The sequence below is a fragment of the Oratosquilla oratoria genome, chromosome 7 (assembly GCF_046742065.1).
Source record: "Oratosquilla oratoria isolate Oo_2021 chromosome 7, ASM4674206v1, whole genome shotgun sequence".
NCBI classification, from domain to species: Eukaryota; Metazoa; Arthropoda; class Malacostraca; order Stomatopoda; family Squillidae; genus Oratosquilla; species Oratosquilla oratoria.
The window spans coordinates 12,159,119-12,165,219 of NC_134783.1; the positions used below are offsets into that span (position 1 = coordinate 12,159,119).

The window sequence follows — 6,101 nt, forward strand, 5'->3', positions numbered from 1 at the left end:
TCTCTCGTCCTTTCACTGTTGTGAGGTTTTTCTTAATTGAATAAAATCACATGGCAGCTGGCGGAGTAAAGGTACTAGTCGTTATGGAGAATAAGACATTATGAAAAAAATAATAGAACGGAAGATTTAGAGATCTACTCATCTTGATTATACAAGACTTAGACCTTACCAAAGACCAAACTATGTGCACGTGAAGAAAGACAGAAAGAAGATAGAAAGATGATAAGATGGAAAAGAAGAAATAAAAAAGGAAGAAAAGAATGAAAAACTATAGATAACGAAAGAAATAGAGGAAGCACAAAGTAGAGAAAAAATGCAGAAAAGAGACAACATAAAAATAAATAAAAAAGATTAAAGAAGAAGAAGAATAAGAAGAAGAAGAAGAAGAAGAAGAAGAAGAAGAAGAAGAAGAAGAAGAAGAAGAAGAAGAAGAAGAAGAAGAAGAAGAAGAAGAAGAAGAAGAAGAAGAAGAAGAAGAAGAAGAACGCAAAGAAGAAGAAGAAGAAGAAGAAGAAGAAGAAGAAGAAGAAGAAGAAGAAGAAGAAGAAGAAGAAGAACGCAAAGAAGAAGAAGAACGCAAAGAAGAAGAAGAAGAAGAAGAAGAAGAAGAAGAAGAAGAAGAAGAAGAAGAAGAAGAAGAAGAAGAAGAAGAAGAAGAAGAAGAAGAAGAAGAAGAAGAAGAAGAAGAAGAAGAAGAAGAAGAAGAAGAAGAAGAAGAAGAAGAAGAAGAAGAAGAAGAAGAAGAAGAAGAAGAAGAAGAAGAAGAAGAAGAAGAAGAAGAAGAAGAAGAAGAAGAAGAAGAAGAAGAAGAAGAAGAAGAGAAGAAGAAGAAGAAGAAGAAGAAGAGAAGAAGAAGAAGAAGAAGAAGAAGAAGAAGAAGAAGAAGAAGAAGAAGAAGAAGAAGAAGAAGAAGAAGAAGAAGAAGAAGAAGAAGAAGAAGAAGAAGAAGAAGAAGAAGAAGAAAAAGAAGAAGAAGAAGAAGGCCTAAGGTTCTTTCCCGAATGAAACCTTCTGATGCCACAAAACATCTCAAATTATGACAAAAGAAACAATATAGGTGCAATATACCTAGACTTTGCAAAAGCTTTTGATACCGTCCCCCACGAAAGGCTTCTTGCTAAATTAACTTTACGCGGAGTAAGTGGTAGCCTATTAAGTTGAATGACCACGGACTAAAATCTATTGGCTCCATATTTGCTGATGATAAAAAACTGTGCGGAATGGCAAATGATCAATAGAATAAGCTAGATATTCAAGAAGATTTAGATAAATTACAGCAATGGTCTGAAAAGTGACTAAGAAAATTTAACACAAGTAAATGCAGGGGTATGTACATAGCTAAAAATAACAGTAAGTGCGATTACAAGTTATTTTGAAACTCGTTAGCAAAAGTGGATAGTGAAAAGGATCTCGGCGTAATTATCAGTAACGATCTCAAATCATCTAAGCAGAGTATTTCAGCCTCTGAAAAAGCAAATAATATTCTAGGACTGATTGCGCGATCTTTTGACTTTAAAAGTTAATCTCCTAGTAACAAGCTATATAAATCGTTAGTTCGTCCAAATTTGGAATATACTGTTTCCGTATGGTCACCGAATCTCATTAAAGACATTGAGAGATTGGAAAAAGTACAACGGCGGGTCCACATATAAAAAATAATTCATACGAAAATCGACTAAAACATATGAATTTGTTTTCCCTAAAAAAGCGTAGACTCAGAGGTGACTTGATACAGGTCTTTAGATTTTAAAGGGAATTGACATCAAAAGTGACAAGTTTTTCACACTGAATGAGAATCTGACAAGAAATAATGGTCTCAAGGAAGTAGGTAGAAACAACTTTGCCAACCGTGTAGTTAATGAATGGAATGAACTTCCTGCAGAGGCAGTACAATGTAGTTCAATTCGAATTTTTAAGATTTGTTTAGATAAACACGTAAGCAAGATGCTGTAATTACTGTCATTTATTTTTTATTATTTGTTTATTATTATTGCTTTGTTTATTATTATTTGCTTGATTTTTATCTATCATTATTTATCTGTCAATTTATCATTATTTACTATTTACTTGTTTGTTTATTATTTGACTATACCTATGCATTTACTTACCTTATTTATAATTATTTATATTATTATAATTTTCATTTATTTTTCTTTTATTTATTTACCATTATTATCATTTTTCCGCATCCGACCTAGTTATGGACCAAAAGGTCTCCTGTTGGCATGCTCCTCCTTTGTAATCATTTGTAATTATAATGATACACCCTCTTGATTTAATTTCTGGATTCCCCGAGACGAAGAAAAGCAAAACAACAATAGAAAATATATATGGAAAAGCAAAATTAACCATTTTTTCTTGGTATTAGCATGACCTAGGAGACAAAAAGCAAAACAGAGGTGAAGAAATTACGATGTTCTACTCCTTTTAACCATAGGTTACCCTAATCCAAATGGCACTGTCATCTATTAGTCAGAATAGAATTACTAATTATGACAAAATATCCAAACGTTAGAACCTAAGCATATAAGAATGAGAGAGACTATAAGAGGCCATAAGAATTACACTAGACAGTTCCATGTCCTTTACTACCTGTTTCCCTATCCATTCAATTACACTGGGGAACAAAATTCAACTTTTTGTCAGTTGCATATATTTTGAGACCTGTTTCTGGGTAAAAAGGTCACTGATTTCAAATATGGCACCGGTTTTTTTTCTATCGGGTCTAGTTTTGTTGCGGTGAGTTACCTCCCATTTGCTACTCTATATAGTTAGACTACCATATACTACTGCTAAAAATCTAAACCAGCACACAGAGAGGAATTACCAAACACGTAGAATTAATTTTTAATTACTTTTATTTACCTTGACAAGCATATTTTGGATCCATCAGTTGCTTTTGTGAACTATGCCAGATTTATTCAGGCACAAACTTGAGTTTAATGGACTGTCTTGAATATCGCCTCTCAGTGCAGTCTCGCTGAATGCTCTGGCAATAGTCCGCCATCATGTGAATGTCCCAGCGACCTTGATACCTATTTTCCATGACTTTGATATCCTGGTGAAAGCGTTCACCTTGCTCATCACTCACGTCCCCTAAGTTTGCCGGAAACAGTTCAAGATGACTGTTCAAGAAATGCATCTTAATGCTCATGTTGCAACCTAACACATGAAAACTTTCCATCAAAGATTCAACGAGCTCTTTATAGTCCTCTGATTTCCTGTTTCCAAGAAAGTTCCTTACAACAGAAACGAATGCTCCCCATGCATTTTTCTCAACATCAGTCATGGATTGAGTGAAGGCTTGGTCTTTAATCAGCGTCCTAATTTGAGGGCCGTCGAAAATACCTGCTTTGAGTTTTTCTAGCGTTAAACCAGGGAACACTTCACACAGATACTTAAAACAGTCACTGTCATTATCGAGCGCCTTGACAAACTGTTTCATAAGGCCCAGCTTGATGTGAAGGGGCGGGATTCTTTTTTTTTTCACTTTCCACTAGGGGTTCATAAATGATGTTTTTTTTTTCCCAACATTGAGGCTTTCCCTAACTGGCCATTCCTTCTGAATCCAGTGTCTGTCTTTGGCTCTGCTGTCCCAGAGGCAGATAAAGCAAGGAAATTTTGTATACCCACCTTGCTGTCCTAGCAAAAAATTGATCATTTTCAGATCAACACAGATAATCCATTTGTGTTCTTCATATTTGAGTAGCTCCAAAACCGTTTTGATGTGTTCATATTTTTCTTTCAGGTGTACTGAGTGTCCTATGGGTATTGCGCCAAAGATGTTGCCTATATGTAATAAAACACACTTCAGACTCCGCTTAGAGCTATCTATAAAGAGGCGCCACTCTTTCGGATCATAACCTGGAGCTCCCATCGCGGTGACTAATCCAGGAATATCACAACAGTAGACGAAGTCAAATTTAGAATCAAAGAACTGTAAGAGGTTCTTTTCTCTGTTGCGAAAGAATGTTACCTTTGTGTCTATTTTCAGCAAGTTTTTATCTTTTAACCGTGAAGCCAACAATTCTGACAGCTTTTTAGACAGACCCAGATCTCGAACTAAGTCATTGAGTTCTGCTTGGCTAAATGTTTCCGGTTCTGTTGATATGCCTGCAAAATCTAAGTCATTTCTGTTAGTTGACTCCTCTGTGACCTCAGTGTCACATTCACTGTCAGATTCAACAGAAGCAAGTTGAGTGAAGATAGGCTTTGGAACATCATCTGAATGGGCACAGGCCTGATTGCTGAATCTAGACTAGGGTATGTGATAAGATGACGAGTTTTACTAGTGAAACCAGCAACACGAGTCACGCAAAAGTAACAGTCTGTGACATGGTCCCGTGGCTCACGCCATATCATCGGAATACCGAATGTTATTTTGTCTTTTCCTTTAGTCCATTGACGCAAGTTTTCTTCGCAGGAATGACATACCTTATGCGGTGCCCATGGTTTGTCTTGATCTCCAAGTTTCACTTTAAAGTAGCAAAAGTAAGCTCTCTTCACAAATTCACTAATGTTCCTTCTTTGCTTTGGAGCTGTCAATGCACCACAAATGTAGCAGAATGAATCCGGGCACGTCACACATTTTCTTCTACTTGCTATAGAGGCCATGTTTCCTTTGATTGAAGTCAACACTGTTTACAGAATGATCACACCTGGAAAAGAAATAAAATAATTGTTTTAATGAAATAAAATAATAATGCACACACAAATCTATATTTGACGCACTGATGTAATTAAGAATAGTATTTGATGAATGTAAACTAATATGTATGCTTATTACCTCCCTTTGCTATTTTCAGAACATGTCACCTGATATGTAAATTGCCGCGTAGCATCAAAACTAGACCTGCCATTTTCAGAATCTGTGACCTCAAATCTACCAGAATCAAGTGTCAGAACTCATGCAACCGAAAGTGTGTTCTCCAGTGTTATCTACTCTTCTCCTTAAAACAACCAGTTGTTTCAGGGCTCACTACGTGGTTACTAAGCCTATATCATTTGTTAACCACTATTAGTTAACCAGCTCTTGCATATTTTCTTCTGAAATCCATTACTATGAGTCCTTTCCTGTTGTCTTAATGTAATGACCATGCCTGCATCACCCTTGTTAAATCTCTTTACCCATTTGAATATCTCTATTTGATCACCCCCGTACTCTTCACCTTTACAGAGAGTGTAAATTAAGGTGACTAATCCGGTCTTCGTGTAATAGATTTCTAATACCTAGAATAATTTTGATCCTTCCCCTCTGTGCTGATTCTGGTGAACTGATATCCATTCTATAGGACGGAAACCAAAAATGTACCGCAAATTTAAGGGTGGGTCTAACAATTGCTAGATACAGTTAGATGATTACCTCTGAGCTTTTGTTTGTAACCGTCCTAGTAATGGACCCATTTGCCCTGTTACCACTATTCCTGGCACTAATGTATTGTATAATGAAGATCGTAAGATCAAGATTGTATTGTCGAGGTCTTATGATCTATATCATATGATCGAGATCGTAAGATCTGGATCGTATTGCTGAAGTCATATGATCGAGATCGCATTTTCAAGATCGCATTATTGAGATTGTATGTTCGAGATAGTATTTTCAAGATCATATATTCGAGGTCGTAAAACCGATATTGTATGATCGAGATCGTATCAAGATCGTATAATCGAGGTCGTAAGACTGATATCGTATGATCGAGATAGTATACTATCCTCATTTAGATCATAGGTATTTTTTAATTGATTAAAAACCACATGACCAAAACTGACCCAATACACCAAAAGTAAAAACATTTAAGCTATTCCTTAACAAACGGGATTATCTTTGATTTGATGTAGGCACACACACACACACAAAAAAAGCATTGTTGGTCATGGTTTTAGCAACAAAGACTACCTTCCAGCAACTGTTGATGGATGGATGGGAAGGTTGTTACCCTCATCAACCGAACACAATAATTAATGTTCATATTTTTAGAAACATAGACTACCCTCCAACAGAAGGGGACTGGGAAGGCTGTTAACTCCATCAACTGAGCACAATCACTTATCGACAGCGATGAAAAAACACATAAAGTCAATGCCTTCATTGGGAGCTCAAA

The 6,101-nt window shown here is 36.1% G+C and overlaps 1 pseudogene; it reads right to left on the bottom strand.

The window, feature by feature from the left end:
- Positions 1-3,496: 3,496 nt before the first annotated feature.
- LOC143026752 (uncharacterized) lies at positions 3,497-4,614 on the bottom strand (annotated as a pseudogene).
- Positions 4,615-6,101: the final 1,487 nt, after the last annotated feature.